Source organism: Oncorhynchus masou, chromosome 12, assembly GCF_036934945.1.
Source record: "Oncorhynchus masou masou isolate Uvic2021 chromosome 12, UVic_Omas_1.1, whole genome shotgun sequence".
Taxonomy (NCBI): Eukaryota; Metazoa; Chordata; class Actinopteri; order Salmoniformes; family Salmonidae; genus Oncorhynchus; species Oncorhynchus masou.
The window spans coordinates 61,482,211-61,505,323 of NC_088223.1; the positions used below are offsets into that span (position 1 = coordinate 61,482,211).

The 23,113-nt window shown below is 43.7% G+C and overlaps 1 pseudogene; it reads left to right on the forward strand.

Annotated features, from left to right (window-relative positions):
• LOC135550575 (cell adhesion molecule DSCAML1-like) overlaps positions 1 to 23,113 on the forward strand; it is a 151,855-nt pseudogene that overhangs the window by 28,121 nt on the left and 100,621 nt on the right.

Sequence of the window (23,113 nt, forward strand, 5' to 3'; positions counted from 1 at the left end):
GGAACTGATACTAAGCGGGTATAGAGGTTAGAGGGACAGAAGGAACTGATACTAAGCGGGTATAGAGGTTAGAGGGACAGAAGGAACTGATACTAAGAGGGTATAGAGGTTAGAGGGACAGAAGGAACTGATACTAAGAGGGTATAGAGGTTAGAGGGACAGAAGGAACTGATACTAAGCGGGTATAGAGGTTAGAGGTTAGAGGGACAGAAGGAACTGATACTAAGCGGGTATAGAGGTTAGAGGTTAGAGGGACAGAAGGAACTGATACTAAGAGGGTTTATATGAGGTTAGAGGGACAGAAGGAACTGATACTACAGCGGGTATAGAGGTTAGAGGGACAGAAGGAACTGATACTAAGAGGGTATAGAGGTTAGAGGGACAGAAGGAACTGATACTAAGAGGGTATAGAGGTTAGAGGGACAGAAGGAACTGATACTAAGAGGGTATAGAGGTTAGAGGTTAGAGGGACAGAAGGAACTGATACTAAGAGGGTATAGAGGTTAGAGGGACAGAAGGAACTGATACTAAGAGGGTATAGAGGTTAGAGGGACACTGACCCTCGGGTGGTTTAATTTGTCCCTATAGAGTTTTCTGAGCAAAACATATGTATATTATTTTTGGGGGACATAAAAGACAGTTAAAACACCTGAAATCTGCTCCAAGTGATTTTAAAATAAAAAATATGTTCCCCAATAGAAACACATCTGATCGTATACAAATGTAGGGTTTGAAATTATTATGTTTTAGTCAAATTTTATATTTGTTTGGGCTTCTTGCATTCATTTTGCATTCTACAGATTATATGTAATTATGTTCCGGCCCCCGATCATTCGCTAGTTGATGATCCCTGGGTTAGAGGTTAGAGGTTAGAGGGACAGAGGTTGGAGGGACAGAGGGACAGAGGAACTGATACTAAGAGGGGAGCGATAGAGGTCAGAGGGACAGAAGGAACTGATACTAAGAGGGGAGCGATAGAGGTTAGAGGGACAGAAGGAACATATACTAAGAGGGGAGCGATAGAGGTTAGAGGGACAGAAGGAACTGATACTAAGAGGGGAGCGATAGAGGTTAGAGGGACAGAGGGACAGAAGGAACTGATACTAAGAGGGGAGCTATAGAGGTTAGAGGGACAGAGGGACAGAAGGAACTGATACTAAGAGGGGAGCGATAGAGGTTAGAGGTTAGAGGGACAGAAGGAACTGATACTAAGAGGGGAGCGATAGAGGTTAGAGGGACAGAAGGAACTGATACTAAGAGGGGAGCGATAGAGGTTAGAGGGACAGAAGGAACTGATCAAATCAAATCAAATTTGATTTGTCACATACACATGGTTAGCAGATGTTAATGCGAGTGTAGCGAAATGTTTGTGCTTCTAGTTCCGACAATGCAGTAATAACCAACAAGTAATCTAACTAACAATTCCTAAACTACTGTCTTATACACAGTGTAAGGGGATAAAGAATATGTACATAAGGATATATGAATGAGTGATGGTACAGAGCAGCATAGGCAAGATACAGTAGATGGCATCGGGTACAGTATATACATATGATATGAGTATGTAAACAAAGTGGCATAGTTAAAGTGGCTAGTGATACATGTATTACATAAGGATGCAGTAGATGATAGAGTACAGTATATACGTATGCATATGAGATGAATAATGTAGGGTAAGTAACATTATATAAGGTAGCATTGTTTAAAGTGGCTAGTGATATATTTACATCATTTCCCATCAATTCCCATTATTAAAGTGGCTGGAGTTGAGTCAGTGTCAGTGTGTTGGCAGCAGCCACTCAATGTTAGTGGTGGCTGTTTAACAGTCTGATGGCCTTGAGATAGAAGCTGTTTTTCAGTCTCTCGGTCCCAGCTTTGATGCACCTGTACTGACCTCGCCTTCTGGATGATAGCGGGGTGAACAGGCAGTGGCTCGGGTGGTTGATGTCCTTGATGATCTTTATGGCCTTCCTGTAACATCGGGTGGTGTAGGTGTCCTGGAGGGCAGGTAGTTTGACCCCGGTGATGCGTTGTGCAGACCTCACTACCCTCTGGAGAGCCTTACGGTTGAGGGCGGAGCAATTGCCGTACCAGGCGGTGATACAGCCCACCAGGATGCTCTCGATTGTGCATCTGTAGAAGTTTGTGAGTGCTTTTGGTGACAAGCTGAATTTCTTCAGCCTCCTGAGGTTGAAGAGGCGCTGCTGCGCCTTCTTCACGATGCTGTCTGTGTGAGTGGACCAATTCAGTTTGTCTGTGATGTGTATGCCGAGGAACTTAAAACTTGCTACCCTCTCCACTACTGTTCCATCAATGTGGATAGGGGGGTGTTCCCTCTGCTGTTTCCTGAAGTCCACAATCATCTCCTTAGTTTTGTTGACGTTGAGTGTGAGGTTATTTTCCTGACACCACACTCCGAGGGCACTCACCTCCTCCCTGTAGGCCGTCTCGTCGTTGTTGATACTAAGAGCGGAGCTATAGAGGTTAGAGGGACAGAGGGAACTGATACTAAGAGGGGAGCGATAGAGGTTAGAGGGACAGAGGGACAGAAGGAACTGATACTAAGAGGGGAGCGATAGAGTTTAGAGGTTAGAGGGACAGAAGGAACATAATCTAAGAGGGGAGTGATAGAGGTTAGAGGAACAGAGGGACAGAAGGAACTGATACTAAGAGGGGAGCTGATATAGAGGTTAGAGGGACAGAAGGAACTGATACTAAGAGGGGAGCTGATAAGAGGTTAGAGGAACAGAGGGACAGAAGGAACTGATACTAAGAGGGGAGCTATAGAGGTTAGAGGGACAGAAGGAACTGATACTAAGTTAGAGGGACAGAGGGGAGCGATAGAGGTTAGAGGTTAGAGGGACAGAAGGAACTGATACTAAGAGGGGAGCGATAGAGGTTAGAGGGACAGAAGGAACTGATACTAAGAGGGGAGCGATAGAGGTTAGAGGGACAGAGGGACAGAAGGAACTGATACTAAGAGGGGAGCGATAGAGGTTAGAGGGACAGAGGGACAGAAGGAACTGATACTAAGAGGGGAGCGATAGAGGTTAGAGGTTAGAGGGACAGAAGGAACTGATACTAAGAGGGGAGCGATAGAGGTTAGAGGTTAGAGGGCAGAACAAGGGAGGGGAATGATGGAGAGAAAATGTCAAAACCAAAAGAGAGAGGATTGATTGACAGCCTGCTGGCCACAGCACAAGCCACTCAGAGAAGAACCTGTCCAAACCCTGGTCCCAAACCCAGGCTGACCTAGAACACAGTCTACTCTGCTGTGACAACATCTGTAACACACAAGCAGACACACAGGCGAGGACACAGCCTTGCCCAAACACAGGGTCACTGAACTGTTACACACCACAGACCCTTCAGCCTCATCACCATGGTGAATTAAGGCCACTGACCTGTGTCACTCCCTGGCTTTACTTAACAACCTTCAATTATCCCTTATCCTTCATCTGGTTTGAACTGTATTGCCCACAAACACAGTATGTACTGTACATGTGTTGCAAGTGACATCATAGAAGCACAAAACACTCCCACTAACGACAGTATCTATGCAGATGTTGCGGCTGCTGCTAGTTGCTATGCTATTCCTAAAGCATCAGCTGACGAGCCCGATGCTCTCTCCCTCCATCTTATTCTCTCTATTTCTGTGTCCTCTCTTTCTCTTCATGTCCTCTCTTCCTCCTCTCTCCTTCCTCCTCTCACACCGTCCTCTGGTACCATGCTAAATATAGCCGCAGTGGCACGCTTCTTTCATTATCTCTCATTATGAAACCTAATTAGTGCACTCCATTGATTAGACTTCATGCCAGTGCTTTAACAAGGTGTACCTCTCATAAACCAGCACAGAATATAGCTGATGTGGGTATACATATAGATTTATCTGGGTCTATCCATCCATTCTATCCATTTCATATCATATACTGGATCTACCCAGTGGAGGTGAGATGTTCCGTTGAACCAGTAGGTCAAGTGGTCACCTGCACCAACCCCTTGTAGACACTTTTATATTTCTCCTGGACTGTAGGTTCTCCACAACCTCTCTTGTCGTTGTTCCACCACCCTTCCTCCCTCCCTCTCTGTCCATCATTCACATCAGGGCAGACAGTCCCTCCCCCGCTCCTCCTGCTGTCAACATCTGTTTTCATATTCTGCCTCCCAACACCAACCTGCACTAATACATATTCCTACTAATACTAATACTAGCTAGAGCCAAACCAGTGGAGGATTATGGAGAGAGAGGGAGAGAAATGGAGAGAGAGATGGAGAGAGAGAGAGCCTGTGATCTGAACTGCACGCCAGCAGGTCGGTCGCTACTCTCCACTTCCTCCTTGCTGCTGCTGCCTTCATTCCCTCATGACCCAAAATCTCACCCCAATGGGACTAGGGATTAGCATTTACAAAACCATAGTAGCCCGTCCCATATCCAGGGAGTTATGTATGGTAAGGGAGGTATGTATGGTAAGGGAGTTATGTATGGTCAGGGAGGTATGTATGGTCAGGGAGGTATGTATGGTAAGGGAGGTATGTATGGTAAGGGAGTTATGTATGGTCAGGGAGGTATGTATGGTCAGGGAGGTATGTATGGTAAGGGAGGTATGTATGGTAAGGGAGGTATGTATGGTAAGGGAGGTATGTATGCTCAGGGAGGTATGTATGCTCAGGGAGGTATGTATGGTCAGGGAGGTATGTATGGTCAGGGAGGTATGTATGGTCAGGGAGTTATGTATGGTCAGGAAGGTATGTATGGTCAGGGAGGTATGTATGGTCAGAGAGGTATGTATGGTCAGGGAGGTATGTATGGTCAGGGAGGTATGTATGGTAAGGGAGGTATGTATGGTCAGGGAGGTATGTATGGTCAGGGAGGTATGTATGGTAAGGGAGATATGTATGTCAGAGAGGTATGTATGGTCAGGGAGGTATGTATGGTAAGGGAGGTATGTATGGTAAGGGAGGTATGTATGGTAAGGGAGGTATGTATGGTCAGGGAGGTATGTATGGTCAGGGAGGTATGTATGGTCAGGGAGGTATGTATGCTCAGGGAGGTATGTATGCTCAGGGAGGTATGTATGGTCAGGGAGGTATGTATGCTCAGGGAGGTATGTATGGTCAGGGAGGTATGTATGGTCAGGGGAGGTATGTATGGTCAGGGAGGTATGTATGGTCAGGGAGGTATGTATGCTCAGGGAGGTATGTATGCTCAGGGAGGTATGTATGGTCAGGGAGGTGTGTATGGTCAGGGAGGTATGTATGGTCAGGGAGTTATGTATGGTCAGGAAGGTATGTATGGTCAGGGAGGTATGTATGGTCAGGAGGTATGTATGGTCAGGGGAGGTATGTATGGTCAGGGAGGTATGTATGGTCAGGGAGGTATGTATGGTCAGGGAGGTATGTATGGTCAGGGAGGTATGTATGGTAAGGGAGATATGTATGGTCAGGGAGGTATGTATGGTCAGGGAGGTATGTATGGTCAGGGAGTAAGGGAGGTATGTATGGTAAGGGAGGTATGTATGGTAAGGGAGGTATGTATGGTCAGGGAGGTATGTATGGTCAGGGAGGTATGTATGGTCAGGGAGGTATGTATGGTCAGGGAGGTATGTATGGTCAGGGAGGTATGTATGGTCAGGGAGGTATGTATGGTCAGGGAGGTATGTATGGTCAGGGAGGTATGTATGGTCAGGGGGAGGTATGTATGGTCAGGGAGGTATGTATGGTCAGGGAGGTATGTATGGTCAGGGAGGTATGTATGGTCAGGGAGGTATGTATGGTCAGGGAGGTATGTATGGTCAGGGAGGTATGTATGGTCAGGGAGTTATGTATGGTCAGGGAGTTATGAATGGTCAGGGAGGTATGTATGGTCAGGGAGTTATGTATGGTCAGGGAGGTATGTAGTATGGTCAGGGAGTTATGAATGGTCAGGGAGGTATGTATGGTCAGGGAGTTATGTATGGTCAGGGAGGTATGTATGGTCAGGGAGGTATGTATGGTCAGGGAGGTATGTATGGTCAGGGAGGTATGTATGGTCAGGGAGGTATGTATGGTCAGGGAGGTATGTATGGTCAGGAAGGTATGTATGGTCAGGGAGGTATGTATGGTAAGGGAGATATGTATGGTCAGAGAGGTATGTATGGTCAGGGAGGTATGTATGGTCAGGGAGTTATGTATGGTCAGGGAGGTATGTATGGTCAGGGAGGTATGTATGGTCAGGGAGTTATGAATGGTCAGGGAGGTATGTATGGTCAGGGAGGTATGTAGTATGGTCAGGGAGTTATGTATGGTCAGGGAGTTATGAATGGTCAGGGAGGTATGTATGGTCAGGGAGGTATGTATGGTCAGGGAGTTATGTATGGTCAGGGAGGTATGTATGGTCAGGGAGGTATGTATGGTCAGGGAGGTATGTATGGTCAGGGAGGTATGTATGGTCAGGGAGGTATGTATGGTCAGGGAGGTATGTATGGTCAGGGAGTTATGTATGGTCAGGGAGGTATGTAGTATGGTCAGGGAGGTATGTATGGTCAGGGAGGTATGTATGGTCAGGGAGGTATGTAGTATGGTCAGGGAGTTATGAATGGTCAGGGAGGTATGTATGGTCAGGGAGGTATGTATGGTCAGGGAGGTATGTAGTATGGTCAGGGAGTTATGAATGGTCAGGGAGGTATGTATGGTCAGGGAGTTATGTATGGTCAGGGAGTTATGAATGGTCAGGGAGGTATGTATGGTCAGGGAGGTATGTATGGTCAGGGAGTTATGTATGGTCAGGGAGGTATGTATGGTAAGGGAGGTATGTATGGTCAGGAAGGTATGTATGGTCAGGGAGGTATGTATGGTAAGGGAGATATGTATGGTCAGGGAGGTATGTATGGTCAGGGAGGTATGTATGGTAAGGGAGGTATGTATGGTAAGGGAGGTATGTATGGTAAGGGAGGTATGTATGGTCAGGGAGGTATGTATGGTCAGGGAGGTATGTATGGTCAGGGAGGTATGTATGGTCAGGGAGGTATGTAGTATGGTCAGGGAGTTATGAATGGTCAGGGAGGTATGTATGGTCAGGGAGGTATGTATGGTAAGGGAGGTATGTATGGTCAGGGAGTTATGTATGGTCAGGGAGGTATGTATGGTCAGGGAGGTATGTATGGTCAGGGAGTTATGAATGGTCAGGGAGGTATGTAGTATGGTCAGGGAGGTATGTATGGTCAGGGAGGTATGTATGGTCAGGGAGGTATGTAGTATGGTCAGGGAGTTATGAATGGTCAGGGAGGTATGTATGGTCAGGGAGGTATGTATGGTCAGGGAGGTATGTATGGTCAGGGAGGTATGTATGGTCAGGGAGTTATGTATGGTCAGGGAGGTATGTATGGTCAGGGAGGTATGTAGTATGGTCAGGGAGGTATGTATGGTCAGGGAGGTATGTATGGTCAGGGAGGTATGTATGGTCAGGGAGGTATGTATGGTCAGGGAGGTATGTATGGTCAGGGAGGTATGTATGGTCAGGGAGGTATGTATGGTCAGGGAGGTATGTATGGTCAGGGAGGTATGTATGGTCAGGGAGGTATGTAGCATGGTCAGGGAGTTATGGTTATGGAGAGGTTACATTCAGGAGGGATGTGGTTCAGAGGTTCTGGTCTGGGATTTAGGGTCAGGATGCCTTGGTGTTCTTGTGGTCTGGTTAGGGTGTTGTGGTCAAGGAGTTGGGGTCAAGAGTTTGTGTAATGGGGTTACTACAACTTGGTTTAGAGCATGATTAAATGGGGTTAGGGCTAGTAAATAAACAGTAAATAAACTACTTTCTAGATAGCCATAATGTTATGTACATTTGTTGTTGAACCCTCTCTATACTGCATAGCTACAGTGGGCGATTATTCAAATGTAGATGATACAATTTCCATCATAGCGTGATTTAATGAATCTATTCACTGTTCCCATGTTTTATACAATCATTTCGACATCCAATTCTATGTCTAATGTATTCATATGTTTCTCTATGTAAAGTGGAAGTAGTAATGTATGTTGATGTGTTGTTATACTGCAGTAGGATTCTAACATTAGTGTAACAGTGCCTGTTCTCTACACTTCACTGCTGTTACCAGGGAGGGGGCTTCCAAAGCTGTTTCTTAGCAACCTTCAAATATGTCCTAGCTTCTCCTGATTTCACTAATGAGTTCATGCTCATTCAGGAGAGTGTCAAATACTGCATGAACATGTATGAACAGTGAATCACTGCCAATACAGACGGTTGTACTAAAGCTGGGTTGTTATCTCGAGCACAGTGCTTTAACACTACCATGCATTCTGGAGACACAGTTGTGTACAAAACAATAGAATTGTGTCTGATGATGATGTCATGGTGAAAGCTAGCCAATCGTTTGTTTTGTTTATCCTGCTCAGAAAATGGGTTGCGTAGTCAATGATGAAAACAGATGTACTGTAGAATTAGTGTTATTGACTTGTTCTAACAATAGACCAAATAAGATTCTGAATTGTTCCCAATATGTTTGCAAATGTATTGTTGTAGATTCAGTACATCTGTATTATTAGTAGATTCTTTTGAAATCCAAATTATAATATAAAAACTGTCATCTAACTTGTTTCTGTTAATGATTCTTACAACAGACTACTGTCCAAAACATCTCATACTGTATATTCCACTACATCTCTAGTATTCACTTGTTCTTATTCCAAAGAAAGATTGTAACACCAAATACTCTAAAATATTAAAATATGTGTTACTATATTTACAATGTTTCAGGGAGATCCGGGCTGGTTTAGTCTGGAGGGGAATGACCCCTGAGTTGGTTGGCCTCTAGTACATTCTAATGCCTTGATTCCGTCCGAAATACGCAGCTAAGTCATTTAATTCTTTAACGCCTTTACCTCCAAGAATGGTCTATTTGGTTGTGGTATGGAGTAGAAAGACATGACTTTCCAAATAAAATGACTGAAAATGTATGAATTCAGTGTATTGTTAGTTGTTTCGGAGATTGTTTAGGCCGTTATGATCAGGACTATTGTCTTAGTAAGATAACCTTTTTTAACATTAAACCTGCCTTCTCTTGATGACAGTCATATTTACAGTTGTTTGTAATTTGGGTGAGCTATCCCTTTAACAGTTTGGCCTGTCAATCAATAATTCTGGGTGGGATTGTCAGGGGATGTTTGTGAGTCACAGAGTTGGTAGGGTTTCAGACCTGTCAATCAATCACTGTGGGTGGGACATTGAGGGAAGGCGGTAGATTAGTAATCTAGTCAGAAAAGATAGTTTAGTCTAGTCTTTCGATTTAATTTATTGTGACAAAAACCTAAGAAAAAAGGTTGTGTTCCCTGTAGAGAAATAATATAGAATTACAGGTAATTGGTTTAAAGTGTTCAAAAAATTAGATACAATGTCAGACATGCATGAATAGACCTACAGGTGTTTGTAGAATGAAGCAGGTGTTAAATATGGGCTTTGCTACACAGAAAGCAGCAGTTGATTAGGCTATTCCATTGTCGACACTAATCAAATCAATAGGCCTGTATTAATATATTTCATAATACCATATCATGTGTCATAAAATATGCTGTTGTAGCTTTCAATCTGTTTTCTTTTATCATTTGGACCAGAATGAGGCTCTCTCTCCACTACTATTTTTCCTGCAGTGAGGAGTCAACATCTTTGTCTAATGTTTTCATCATTTATCTGCAGATAATCAAAAAGCATGAGTAGCCTACCAGTAAGCAAATTAGGGAGCAAAATGAACAGCTCTCTCACCGATGCGATTTGGTTCCGTTCACTTAAAAGTGTTCCCGATGCTCCTGAGTGGTGCAGCGGTCTAAGACACTGCATCTCAGTGCAAGAGGCATCACTGCAGTCCCTGGGTCAAATCCAGGCTGCATCACATCCGGCCGTGGTTGGGAGTCCCACAGGGCGGCGCACAATTGACCCAGCGTCGTCCGGGGTAGGCCGTCATTGTTAGTAAGAATTTGTTCTTAACTGACTTGCCTAGTTAAATAAAAAATAATGTAAATTTAAAATAAATCTACTTTATATTCATCACCTCCACCACCACCCCAACATCAACATATGTGAAAATGGCGTGTTTCTGTTTTGTAGTAAAAAATATAGAGGAAGATAAGTGTTCCCAATGACATCATCAACCAATTAGTAGACAATTAGAAGGCAATGCCTACTAATAATTGGTTAAAATCACTCGATGCACACCGATGATGTCATCATTGGAAAAACATATCTTTCTCTTTCTTCTTTACTACAAAACATAGCTGTTAGTCCGTGAACAACTCATCACTAGGCTACACTGATAAGACACTTTATCGCTCTCTGGCAAGTCTCGACATGGGCTTCGAAACCTAGGAAAATACAAACAAGATGGTTGGTTTACTTGTCCTGGTGTGATACCATGGACATGTCACTACGTTGTATGATTTATGCAAAAGGATATAGGAGATTGACTTTATTCAGTCAGTTTGAAAGCTTTAATAATAAACTAGTCAACACTTGTTCTTTCTGTCGTCAATCAAACCACAGTAATAGCCTATGCGCCCCGACTCTGTGGCTGTGTAGGCCTCTGAAACACGCAAAAGAAAATAAATGAATGCGCCACAAAACAATAATTAAGTGGATTTCATTTCAATTCATTGTTACCACTGTACATTCACTCACAGGAGGCCATGTTCATGCTCCCCTGCAACCAACCACAGCACACATAAATAGAACAGGTACCGAGAGGCGGGACCGACAGCAAACTGACAAACCAGCAGTGTGTCGCTGTCATCTCTCACTTCGTAACCAAGCGTAAAAAGAACCAAAGCGGAGTCCCAACATCTGTTTTTCAGGGGAAACGGAAGTTAGGTTGAAAATACTCTATCCCCGAAAACCGGAAGACATCCGCTTCCTGCTGACACTGTGGAGAGTGCTGGCTTTGTGACTGACAGGTGCCTGTCCTGTCAATAGATCACGAGAAGACTATACAGACTTTTCTGACAAGTGAATTAAAACATTTTGATGTAAAGAAGCCTAGTTAATAATTAAGAGTCTATTGGCGCACCCGTGCACCAATCTAAGAAACATAATACAAAGATCCCCATCAAAATCCGTCAATTTAAGCAAGAGAGATCAGTTTTTGCATGGGCTGCGGCTCAATCTACCACGTCCTACTATGTCAGCGTTCTGCGGTGGAAGGTGGCCGACCTATAGCGGTGTTTGGCAGACCAAGAGACATCCCGCAAAATCAGTCTTCTCGCAAGAAACGTTGGTAGCGTGCGAACAGTTTGGCCTACAAACTAATATGACCCCCACAAGTGTCCCGGGACTAGTCTGAAGGTAACCCATACAAACTAATATGACCCCCACAAGTGTCCCGGGACTAGTCTGAAGGTAACCCATACAAACTAATATGACCCCCACAAGTGTCCCGGGACTAGTCTGAAGGTAACCCATACAAACTAATATGACCCCCATAAGTGTCCCGGGACTAGTCTGAAGGTAACCCATACAAACTAATATGACCCCCACAAGTGTCCCTGGACTAGTCTGAAGGTAACCCAACAAACTAATATGACCCCCATAAGTGTCCCGGGACCAGTCTGAAGGTAACCCATACAAACTAATATGACCCCCACAAGTGTCCCGGGACTAGTCTGAAGGTAACCCATACAAACTAATATGACCCCCATAAGTGTCCCGGGACTAGTCTGAAGGTAACCCATACAAACTAATATGACCCCCACAAGTGTCCCTGGACTAGTCTGAAGGTAACCCATACAAACTAATATGACCCCCATAAGTGTCCCGGGACCAGTCTGAAGGTAACCCATACAAACTAATATGACCCCCATAAGTGTCCCGGGACCAGTCTGAAGGTAACCCATACAAACTAATATGACCCCCACAAGTGTCCCGGGACTAGTCTGAAGGTAACCCATACAAACTAATATGACCCCCATAAGTGTCCCGGGACTAGTCTGAAGGTAACCCATACAAACTAATATACAAAGTGTCCCGGGACTATATGACCCCAAACTAATATGACCCCCATAAGTGTCCCGGGACTAGTCTGAAGGTAACCCATACAAACTAATATGACCCCCACAAGTGTCCCGGGACTAGTCTGAAGGTAACCCATACAAACTAATATGACCCCCATAAGTGTCCCGGGAGTGTTCCGGGAGTCTGAAGGTAACCCATACAAACTAATATGACCCCCACAAGTGTCCCGGGACTAGTCTGAAGGTAACCCATACAAACTAATATGACCCCCACAAGTGTCCCGGACTAGTCTGAAGGTAACCCATACAAACTAATATGACCCCCATAAGTGTCCCGGGACTAGTCTGAAGGTAACCCATACAAACTAATATGACCCCCACAAGTGTCCCGGGACTAGTCTGAAGGTAACCCATACAAACTAATATGACCCCCACAAGTGTCCCGGGACTAGTCTGAAGGTAACCCATACAAACTAATATGACCCCCATAAGTGTCCCGGGACTAGTCTGAAGGTAACCCATACAAACTAATATGACCCCCACAAGTGTCCCGGGACTAGTCTGAAGGTAACCCATACAAACTAATATGACCCCCACAAGTGTCCCGGGACTAGTCTGAAGGTAACCCATACAAACTAATATGACCCCCATAAGTGTCCCGGGACTAGTCTGAAGGTAACCCATACAAACTAATATGACAAGTGTCCCGGGACTAGTCTGAAGGTAACCCATACAAACTATTATGACCCCCACAAGTGTCCCGGGAACTGAAGGTAAATACAAATGACCCCCATAAGTGTCCGGGACTAGTCTGAAGGTAACATACAAACTAATATGACCCCCACAAAACTAATAACCCATACAAACTATTATGACCCCCACAAGTGTCCCGGGACTAGTCTGAAGGTAACCCATACAAACTAATATGACCCCCATAAGTGTCCCGGGAAAATTCACTAAGACCCCCATAAAATAGCTACTTTTAAAGGAATTATGAAGGACCCCCAAAGTGTCCGGGACTAGTCTGAAGGTAACCCATACAAACTAATATGACCCCCATAAGTGTCCGGGACTAGTCTGAAGGTAACCCATACAGACATATGCATCTCAGTGAAGGTAACCCATCAAAGGTAACATGACCCCCATAAGTCCCTGGGACCAGGCTGCATCACATCCGGCCGTGGTAGTAACCCATACAAACTAATATGACCCCCATAAGTGTCCCGGGACTAGTCTGAAGGTAACCCATACAAACTAATATGACCCCCATAAGTGTCTTAGTCTGAAGGACTGACCCCCACAAGTGTCCCGGGACTAGTCTGAAGGTAACCCATACAAACTAATATGACCCCCATAAGTGTCCCGGGACTAGTCTGAAGGTAACCCATACTTACAAACTAATATGACCCCCATAACCACCACCCCATACATCAACATATGTGTCCCGGGACTAGTCTGAAGGTAACCCATACAAACTAATATGACCCCCCAAGTGTCCCGGGACTAGTCTGAAGGTAACCCATACAAACTAATATGACCCCCACCCCCATAAGTGTCCGGGACTAGTCTGAAGGTAACCCATACAAACTAATATGACCCCCATAAGTGTCCTGGGACTAGTCTGAAGGTAACCTATACTAAAACAAATAGTCTGAAGGTAACCCATACAAACCAAGTGTCCCGGGACTAGTCTGAAGGTAACCCATATGAAGGTAACCCATACAAACTAATATGACCCCCATAAGTGTCCCGGGACTAGTCTTCTTTACTACAAAACTAATATGACCCCCATAAGTGTCCCGTGGATAGTCTGTAACCCATACAAACTAATATGACCCCCATAAGTGTCCCGGGACTAGTCTGAAGGTAACCCATACAAACTAATATGAATAGTGTCCCGGGACAGTCCCCACAAGTGACCCCCCATAAGTGGGACTAGTCTGAAGGTAACCCATACAAACTAATATGACCCCCACAAGTGTCCCGGGACTAGTCTGAAGGTAACCCATACAAACTAATATGACCCCCATAAGTGTCCCGGGACTAGTCTGAAGGTAACCCATACAAACTAATATGACCCCCACAAGTGTCCCGGGACTAGTCTGAAGGTAACCCATACAAACTAACATGACCCCCATAAGTGTCCCGGGACTAGTCCATACAAACTAATATGACCCCCATAAGTGTCCCGGGACTAGTCTGAAGGTAACCCATACAAACTATTATGACCCCCACAAGTGTCCCGGGACTAGTCTGAAGGTAACCCATACAAACTAACATGACCCCCATAAGTGTCTCGGGACTAGTCTGAAGGTAACCCATACAAACTAATATGACCCCCCCATAAGTGTCCCGGGACTAGTCTGAAGGTAACCCATACAAACTAATATGACCCCCATAAGTGTCCCGGGACTAGTCTGAAGGTAACCCATACAAACTAATATGACCCCCACAAGTGTCCCGGGACTAGTCTGAAGGTAACCCATACAAACTAATATGACCCCATAAGTGTACCCGGGACTAGTCTGAAGGTAACCCATACAAACTAATATGTCCGGGACTAGTCTGAAGGTAACCCATACAAACTAATATGACCCCCATAAGTGTCCCGGGACTAGTCTGAAGGTAACCCATACAAACTAATATGACCCCCACAAGTGTCCCGGGACTAGTCTGAAGGTAACCCATACAAACTAATAGGGGTCCTAAAATTCAGAATCAAATAGCTACTTTTAAAGGGAATTAATGAAGTGGAAAAGTAGCCGGTTGACAATGAGTATGTTTTCGGCCAGCACTTATGGAAAACACTGTCATCTGAATAAAATACATCCTTGACACTTCGTCTCTCTCTGTATAATAGTGTTCAGGGAGCCATACACGGTGCGTGTGGCAGACCAGCGCTCCATGCGGGGCAACGTGGCCGTGTTCAAGTGCCTCATTCCCACCGCCGTGCAGGAGTACGTCAGCGTGGTGTCCTGGGAGAGAGACACCGTTTCCATCATCCCAGGTAGGACAACACGGGAAATAGATGGGATGGGCCAGGGGACAGGGGACAGGGAGGGGACAGGGAGGAGACAAGGAGGGGACAGGGAGGGGACAGGGAGGGGACAGGGAAGGGCCAGGGGACAGGGAGGGGCCAGGGCACAGGGAGGGGACAGGGGACAGGGAGGGGCCAGGGGACAGGGAGGGGCCAGGGGACAGGGAGGACGGGTACGGGAGGACTGTGGTAAAATAATTTAAGTGTTATGTTATTATTTGTCTGTAATGAAGTCCCCTCTGTAAGGGTGTTTGTGTGTGAGTTTGTGAATAAATGCGTCCAAATGCCTGCAATTTACAATGCACACATTGTGTGTGTGTGTGTGTGTGTGTGTGTGTGTGTGTGTGTGTGTGTGTGTGTGTGTGTGTGTGTGTGTGTGTGTGTGTGTGTGTGTGTGTGTGTGTGTGTGTGTGTGTGTGTCTTTGCACCTGACCTAACTCTAGCTCCTGTCTGCTGTTTGCCTGCTCACTGTTCTGGATCACTGACTAACCCCTACTCCAACTCTCTTCATCCCTCCCTCTCTTTCACTTTTTCTCTCTTCATCTTTCTCGCTCTTCTCTCCCTCTTCTATCTTGCCTCTCTTTCCTCCATCTCATTCTCTCTCACGCTCCTTTGCTCTTTTCCTACATCTTTCCCCTCTTTTCCTCTCTCCACCTTCACCACTCCCTCCCCAACCTTGTTTCTCTCCATCCATCTTTCTTTATCTATTCCACCATCTAAATTGATTGACTCCATTGATTGTTCTGTTCTTGTTTTCTTGTTTCTGTATCGTTATCCTAATTTATATCCGTTGTGGATTTTTTTGACATGCCAAAGAGCCTTTTACATTTTCCAACTTCTACGGTATGTTTCCCGTACTTTCCTTTCTGTTGGGTATATTTCTACGTTCTCCCAATATCCCTCCCTGTTCCTCTGCTCTGTCCTTGAAGATTAGTGCTACAATTAGAGACACTGGATGTCAATATCCCCACATTCATCTTCACTAACCTAATGTGTGTGTTTGTGTGTGTCTGTGTGTGTGTGTGTGTGTGTGTGTGTGTGTGTGTGTGTGTGTGTGTGTGTGTGTGTGTGTGTGTGTGTGTGTGTGTGTGTGTGTTCATTTGTTGTTTTTGTTATATACACTACATGACCAAAAGTATGTGGACACCTGCTCGTCAAAGATCTCATTCCAAAATCATGGGCATTAATATGGAGTTGGTCCCCTTTGCTGCTATACAGCCTCCACTCTTCTAGGAAAGCTTTCCACTAGATGTTGGAACATTGTTGCGGGGACTTGATTCCATTCAGCCACAAGAGCATTAGTGAGGTCGGGCACTGATGTTGGGTGATTAGGCCTGGCTCACAGTCGGCGTTCCAATTCATCCCAAAGGTGTTCAATGGGGTTGATGTCAGGGCTCTGTGCAGGCCAGTCAAGTTCTTGCACACAGATCTCGACAAACTATTTCTGTATGGACCTCGATTTGTGCACAGGGGCATCGTCATGCTGAAACAGGAAAGTGCCTTCTCCAAACTGTTGCCTCAATGTTGGAAGCACAGAATCATCTAAAATGTCATTGTATGCTGTAGCGTTAAGATTTCCCTTCACTGGAACTAAGGGTCCTAGCCTGAACCATGAAAAACATCCCCCAAATCATTATTGCTCCTCCACCTTTACAGTTGGCACTATGCATTGGGGCAGGTAGCATTCTCCTGGCATCAGCCAAACCCAGATTTGTCCGTCAGACTGATGTTGTAGCGTGATTCATCACACCAGAGAACTGCTCCGGAGTCCATTGCACATGGTGATCTTAGGCTTGTGTGCAGCTGCTCTGACATGAAAACCCATTTCATGAAGCTCCCGCCGAACAGTTATTTTGCTGATGTTGCTTCCAGAGGCAGTTTGGAACTCGGTAGTGAGTGTTGCAACCGAGGACAGACAATTTTTCTCGCTATGCTTTTCAGCACTTGGCTGTCCAGTTCTGTAAGCTTGTGTGCCCTACCACTTTGTGGCTGAGCCATTGTTGCTCCTAGATTTTTACACTTGACAATAACAGCACTCACAGTTGCAGGGCAGAAATTTGCAGGGCAGACATTTGACGAACTGACTTGGAAAGGTGGCATCCTATGACGGTGTCACGCTGAGAGTCACTGAGCTCTTCAGTAAGGCCATTCTACTGCCAATGTTTGTCTTTGGAGAGTGCATGGCTGTGTGATTGATTTTATACACCAGCAATGGGTGTATACGTCAGAAATGGGTGTGGCTGAAATAGCCGTATCCACAAACTTTTAAATATATATGTAAAAAGATGAGAGAGGCCTGTAATGTTCATCATAGGTACACTTCAACTATGACAGACAAAATGAGAAAAAAAAATCCAGAAAATCACATTGTAGGATTTTTAATGAATTTATTTGCAAATTATGGTGGAAAATAAGTATTTGGTCAATAACAAAAGTTTATCTTAATACTTTGTTATATACCCTTTGTTGGCAATGACAGAGGTCAAACGTTTTCCACCATAATTTGCAAATAAATTGGTGGCTGACTAAATACTTAAAAAAAAAAAATTTAAATACTTTTTTTTTTACTAAATACTTTTTTGCCCCACTGTGTGTGTGTGTGTATGTGTATGTGTATGTGTATGTGTGTGTGTATATATATATATATATATATATATATATATATATATATATATATTTATTGTGTGTATATGTATATATTGTGTGTATGCATGTATACAGTGCCTTGCGAAAGTATTCGGCCCCCTTGAACTTTGCGCCCTTTTGCCACATTTCAGGCTTCAAACATAAAGATATAAAACTGTATTTTTTTGTGAAGAATCAACAACAAGTGGGACACGATCATGAAGTGGAACGACATTTATTGGATATTTCAAACGTTTTTAACAAATCAAAAACTGAAAAATTGTGCGTGCAAAATTATTCAGCCCCTTTACTTACAGTGCAGCAAACTCTCTCCAGAAGTTCAGTGAGGATCTCTGAATGATCCAATGTTGACCTAAATGACTAATGATGATAAATACAATCCACCTGTGTGTAATCAAGTCTCCGTATAAATGCACCTGCACTGTGATAGTCTCAGAGGTCCGTTAAAAGCGCAGAGAGTATCATGAAGAACAAGGAACACACCAGGCAGGTCCGAGATACTGTTGTGAAGAAGTTTAAAGCCGGATTTGGATACAAAAATATTTCCCAAGCTTTAAACATCCCAAGGAGCACTGTGCAAGCGATAATATTGAAATGGAAGGAGTATCAGACCACTGCAAATCTACCAAGACCTGGCCGTCCCTCTAAACTTTCAGCTCATACAAGGAGAAGACTGATCAGAGATGCAGCCAAGAGGCCCATGATCACTCTGGATGAACTGCAGAGATCTACAGCTGAGGTGGGAGACTCTGTCCATAGGACAACAATCAGTCGTATATTGCACAAATCTGGCCTTTATGGAAGAGTGGCAATAAGAAAGCCATTTCTTAAAGATATCCATAAGAAATGTTGTTTAAAGTTTGCCACAAGCCACCTGGGAGACACACCAAACATGTGGAAGAAGGTGCTCTGGTCAGCTGAAACCAAAATTGAACTTTTTGGCAACAATGCAAAACGTTATGTTTGAACACACCATCCCCACTGTCAAACATGGTGGTGGCAGCATCATGGTTTGGGCCTGCTGTTCTTCAGCAGGGACAAGGAAGATGGTTAAAATTGATGGGAAGATGGATGGAGCCAAATACAGGACCATTCTGGAAGAAAACCTGATGGAGTCTGCAAAAGACCTGAGACTGGGACGGAAATTTGTCTTCCAACAAGACAATGATCCAAAACAAAAAGCAAAATCTACAATGGAATGGTTCAAAAATAAACATATCCAGGTGTTAGAATGGCCAAGTCAAAGTCCAGACCTGAATCCAATCGAGAATCTGTGGAAAGAACTGAAAACTGCTGTTCACAAATGCTTTCCATCCAACCTCACTGAGCTCGAGCTGTTTTGCAAGGAGGAATGGGAAAAAAATTCAGTCTCTCGATGTGCAAAACTGAGAGAGACATACCCCAAGCGACTTACAGCTGTAATCGCAGCAAAAGGTGGCGCTACAAAGTATTAACTTAAGGGGGATGAATAATTTTGCACGCCCAATTTTTCAGTTTTTGATTTGTTAAAAACGTTTGAAATATCCAATAAATGTTGTTCCACTTCATGATTGTGTCCCAATTGTTGTTGATTCTTCACAAAAAAATACAGTTTTATATCTTTATGTTTGAAGCCTGAAATGTGGCAGAAGGTCGCAAAGTTCAAGGGGGCCGAATACTTTCGCAAGGCACTGTATGTCTATATTCATTATCCTGGATATTACAACAGATAACAATAAACATCTCCAATGCTGTGTTGTGAAGTGAAATTCTGACAATAACAAAGTGGAAGGTGGAGAGGGAGAGATCAGAGAGGAGAGAACAGAGAGGAGAGAACAGACAGGAGAGAACAGTGAGGAGAGAACAGTGAGGAGAGAACAGAGATGAGAGAACAGAGAGGAGAGAACAGTGAGGAGAGATCAGAGAGGAGAAAACAGAGAGGAGAGAACAGAGAGGAGAGAACAGAGAGTAGAGAACAGTAAGTAGAGAACAGAGAGGAGAGAACAGAGAGGAGAGAACAGTGAGAACAGAGAGGAGAGAACAGAGAGAAGAGAACAGTGAGTAGAAGAGAGAACAGAGAGGAGAGAACAGAGAGGAGAGAACAGAGAGGAGAGAACAGAGAGGAGAGAACAGTGAGTAGAGGAGAGAACAGAGAGGAGAGAGGAGAGAACAGAGAGGAGAGAACAGTGAGTAGAGGAGAGAACAGAGAGGAGAGAACAGTGAGTAGAGGAGAGAACAGAGAGGAGAGAACAGAGAGGAGAGAACAGAGAGGAGAGAACAGAGAGGAGAGAACAGTGAGGAGAGGAGAGAACAGAGAGGAGAGAACAGTGAGGAGAGAACAGAGAGGAGAGATCAGAGAGGAGAGAACAGAGAGGAGAGAACAGTGAGGAGAGAACAGTGAGGAGGAACAGTGAGGAGAGAACAGTGAGTAGAAGAGAGAACAGAGAGGAGAGAACAGTGAGGAGAGAACAGTGAGAGGAGAGAACAGAGAGGAGAGAGCAGAGAGGAGAGAACAGTGAGGAGAGAACAGTGCGGAGAGATCAGTGAGGAGAGAACAGTGAGGAGGGAACAGTGAGGAGGGAACAGAGAGGTGAGAACAGAAAGGAGAGAACAGAGAGGAGAGAACAAAGAGTGGAGAGAACAGTGAGGAGGAGAACAGAGAGGAGAGAACAGAGAGAGAGAACAAGAGGAGAGAACAGTGGGGAAGAACAGCCTTAGGGCCTGGCAGATGGCCTTCTATATACAGACACACACACACACACACACAGGACACACACACACACACACACACACACACACACACACACACACACACACACACACACCACCCACAGAGACAGAGAACAGAGAGAACACAACAGGAGAGAACACACAAAGAACATAGGCAGAAACACAAACACATAGGCAGTGTAAAAAATTAAGGGGGTGTATGTTATGTATGAGATACATTATGCTCTGTCATTGGTGAGGAGCTTTGACAGACTACCTGGTATCTTACAATCTTAATTATCAGCATGTTTTTACACTATCTATTTCTATTAACTGTAATGCATTGCATATTACACAACAATTAAGTGTGATTCCATGTACAGTTTTCTATTGTGCAGTGAGTTGTTGTTGTTATTGTTGTGTGTTGTGTGCATTGCACTGTACTCTGGCTGCTACTGTGTGTAACTAGGGATATAAAGGTCAGCTGATGAGCACAGAGAGTGAGAATGAACTCAGTCAGCAGCATTCCTCCACACAGCACCATCATAGTCAATAACACCACACATCACAGTTAAATACCATTTTTTACAATGACTTTGGCACTAATTTCAGAGCCTTGTGGTCATTTTTCAAAATGGGGGACTCATTTATCATGAAATACCATAGGAACATCCATTTAGATCACCCACAAACAAGATACCGATAGTTTCACTGTGTAGCTGTTCGTACAATCATTAAATATTGTAGTACAAAATATGTGATACATGTTTCATTATGGTACTACACGTAAATACATCACTGTAAAATGACTAGGAGAGAGAATACAACAGACACAGTGGAATTATTGAATAAAATCTGAAAACCCTCTAAAAGGACATTTTGGAAAGATAATTACTGATTATAATGATGGAGAATTTTGGGAGAATTTTTCAAAACAGGCACCTTGAAACTGAACATAACTGAACATACTCAGTCCTCAGTTGCTTCACTCTGTCTGCATTTCTTTCAACAGGCACATGGTATAGATGTTTTAGAGAGACACCTGGTGCCTTTTCAGCATGCGTTCAAAGGTCGGCAAACTTATGGCTTCCACATTGTTGAACATGTCGTCATTGTCCAAGATGTGCTGCCGAATTTCTTTTAGGCGAATATCATTTCTGTCCCGAACCAAATTGACCACAGCCCGCCCTAGTTGGTCAGTCAGAATTGTTCCTCTGCCTCCTCTATTTGGCCAAGTCTCAATTCTGCAGGGAAAATTACAGTAAGAACACATTTAGTCACTTATCATTTTGATCAGTTGTCTCACATTGATAGTTACATCATTGTAATGAAATTAATAGACAGTCATCTAGATGTAATGTGTGAATTACATTTTGAAATGGTATTATTGATGGAAAGTTGTGTGAGGAGCTTTGGTGACTTTAGTTTTGAACAAATTATTTTATTAGCTTTACATTGTATCCAAGCAATTTGAAATAACTAGAGTTCATTGTTAAATAACACAACACTTCACAGTTGTTGCACCGCTGTCCAGTACAGTTAAATAACACCACCCATCTACAGTTTTCCACATACAGTGAGTTGTTGTTGTTATTGTTGTGTGTTGTGGCATTGCACTGTACTCTGGCTGCTATCACAAAACTAGGGATATAAAGGTCAGCTGATGAGCACAGAGAGTGAAATGGTAAATAACACCTCTCACTCAATCAGCAGGGTTAAATACCACCACCATCACCTTAACACACCACATCATAGTAAATAACACCACACATCACAGTTAAATACCTCCACACAGCACAGTTAAATGACTTTGGCACTCCAAGTTTCAGAGCCTTGTAGGTCAAATAACACCAACATGGGGGACTCATTTATAACATGAAATACACAGTTAAATAACATCCAAGTACACTTCACAGTTAACACCACAGATTAAATAAGCACATCAAACCTGTAATAAATAATTTCACTGTGGTACATCACAGTTAAATAAACAATCACACCAAAATATGTGATACATGTTCATTATGGTACTACACGTTAAATACCATCACTGTAAAATGACTAGGAGAGAGAAGTTACATACAGACACAGTGGAATTATTGAATAAAATTGAAAACAGTTAAAAGGACATTTTGGAAAGTTAATCACAGTTGATAATAACACATGGAGAATTTAACACCACAGTCATTTAACACCAATCAGTCATTTGAACTCTGTCTGCATTTCTTTCAAAAGGCACAGTTAAATAACTGAACATCAACTGAACATACCAGTCCTCAGTTAAATAACACCTGTCAGTTAAATCAAACAGGTTGATTTACATCACAGTTTTAGATGAACACCTGTTAAATGCACTTTTCAGTTAAATAGCTTTGTATATTGTAGTCGGCAAACTTAAATGGCTTCCACATCACAGTTAAATAACACCACATTGTCACAGTTAAATAACACTGCCGACATCACAGTTAAATAACACCACACATCACAGTTAAATAACACCACACATCACAGTTAAATAACAGCCCACATCACAGTTAAATAACACCACACATCACAGTTAAATAACACCACACTCACATTTGGCCAAGTAACAACACCACACCACAGTTAAATAACACCACACACAGTTAAATAACAGTACAGATCACATTAAATAACACCACACATCACAGTTAAATAACACCACACAGCACAGTTAAATAACACCACACTTCACAGTTAAATAACACCACACAGCACAGTTAAATAACACAC